The following is a 2,593-nucleotide window of genomic DNA, read 5'->3' as shown; positions in this document are numbered from 1 at the left end:
CGATGACCCCGAAACTTGTCCCGATGGCCGGAATAGGACTTCCTATATATAAATCTTTACCTCCGGACCATTCCGGAAATCCTCGTGACGTCCGGGATCTCATCCGAGACTCCGAACAATATTCGGTAACCACATACAAGCTTCCTTTATAACCCTAGCGTCATCGAACCTTAAGTGTGTAGACCCTACGGGTTCGGGAGACATGCAGACATGACCGAGACGTTCTCCGGTCAATAACCAACAGCGGGATCTGGATACCCATGTTGGCTCCCACATGTTCCACGATGATCTCATCGGATGAACCACGATGTCAAGGACTTAATCAATCCCGTATACAATTCCCTTTGTCTATCGGTACGATACTTGCCCGAGATTCGATCGTCGTTATCCTGATACCTTGTTCAATCTCGTTACCGGCAAGTCTCTTTACTCGTTCCGTAACACATCATTCCGTGATCAACTCCTTGATCACATTGTGCACATTATGATGATGTCCTACCGAGTGGGCCCAGAGATACCTCTCCTCTTGCACGGAGTGACAAATCCCAGTCTCGATTCATGTCGACCCAACAGACACTTTCGGAGATACCTGTAATGTACCTTTATAGCCACCCAGTTACGTTGTGACGTTTGGCACACCCAAAGCACTCCTACAGTATCCGGGAGTTGCACAATCTCATGGTCTAAGGAAATGATACTTGACATTAGAAAAGCTTTAGCATACGAACTATACGATCTTTGTGCTAGGCTTAGGATTGGTCTTGTCCATCACATCATTCTCCTAATGATGTGATCCCGTTATCAACGACATCCAATGTCCATGGTCAGGAAACCGTAACCATCTATTGATCAACGAGCTAGTCAACCTAGAGGCTTACTAGGGACATGGTGTTGTCTATGTATCCACACATGTATCTGAGTTTCCTATCAATACAATTATAGCATGGATAATAAACGATTATCATGAACAAGGAAATATAATAATAACTAATTTATTATTGCCTCTAGGGCATATTTCCAACAGTCTCCCACTTGCACTAGAGTCAATAATCTAGTTCACATCGCCATGTGATTAACACTCACAGGTCACATCGCCATGTAACCAACATCCAAAGAGTTTACTAGAGTCAATAATCTAGTTCACATCACTATGTGATTAACACTCAATGAGTTCTGGGTTTGATCATGTTGCTTGTGAGAGAGGTTTTAGTCAACGGGTCCGAACCTTTCAGATCCGTGTGTGCTTTACAAATCTCTATGTCATCTCCTAGATGTAGCTACCACGCTCTATTTGGAGCCATTTCAAATAACTGTTCTACTTGGAGTTATTCTAAATTGTTGCTCCATTATACGTATCTGGTATCTCTACTCAGAGCTATCCGGATAGGTGTTAAGCTTGCATCGACGTAACCCTTTACGACGAACTCTTTTACCACCTCCATAATCGAGAAAATTCCTTAGTCCACTAGTTACTAAGGATAACTTTGACCGCTGTCCTGTGATCCATACTTGGATCACTCTTGTACCCCTTGACTGACTCATGGCAAGGCACACTTCAGGTGCGGTACACAACATAGCATACTGTAGAGAGCCTATGATAAAGCATAGGGGACGACCTTCGTCCTTCCTCTTTCTTCTGCCGCGGTCGAGCTTTAAGTCTTAACTTCATACCTTACAACTCAGGCAAGAACTCCTTCTTTGACTGATCCATCTTGAACACCTTCAAGATCACGTCAAGGCATGTGCTCATTTGAAAGTACTATTAAGCGTTTTGATCTATCCTTATAGATCTTGATGCTCAATGTTCAAGTAGCTTAATCCAGGCTTTCCATTGAAAAACACTTTCCAAATAACCCTACATGCTTTCCAGAAATTCTACGTCATTTCGGATCAACAATATGTTAAAACATATACTCATCAGAAATTCTATAGTGCTCCCACTCACTTCTTTGGAAACACAGGTTTCTCATAAACTTTGTATAAACCCAAAATCTTTGATCATCTCATCAAAGCATACATTCCAACTCCGAGATGCTTACTCCAGTCCCCAGAAGGATTGCTGGAGCTTTGCATACTTATTAGCATCTTTCAGGATTGACAAAACCTTCCGGTTGTATCACATACAACCTTTCCTCAAGAAAATCGTCGAGGAAACAATGTTTTGACATCCTATCTGCAAGATTTCATAAATAATGCAGTAATCGCTAATATAATTCCAACAGACTCTTAGCATCGCTACGAGCGAGAAAGTCTCACCATAGTCAACTCCTTGAACTTGTCGGAAAACATCTTAACGACAAGTCAAGCTTTCTTAATGGTGACATTTACCATCATTGTCCGTCTTCCTTTTAAAATCCATCTACACTCAACAGCCTTACGACCATCAAGTAGTTCTTCCAAAGTCTACACTTTGTTTTCATACATGGATCCTCTCTCGGATTATATGGCCTCAAGCCATTTATCGGAATCCGGGCCCACCATCGCTTCTCCATAGCTCGTAGGTTCATTGTTGTCTAGCAACATGACTTCCAAGACAGGATTATGTACCACTCTGAAGTAGTACGCATCCTTGTCGTCCTACAAGGTTTGGGAG

This window comes from Triticum urartu, chromosome 6 (assembly GCF_003073215.2).
Source record: "Triticum urartu cultivar G1812 chromosome 6, Tu2.1, whole genome shotgun sequence".
NCBI lineage: Eukaryota > Viridiplantae > Streptophyta > Magnoliopsida > Poales > Poaceae > Triticum > Triticum urartu.
Note: the sequence above shows the minus strand (reverse complement) of the source record.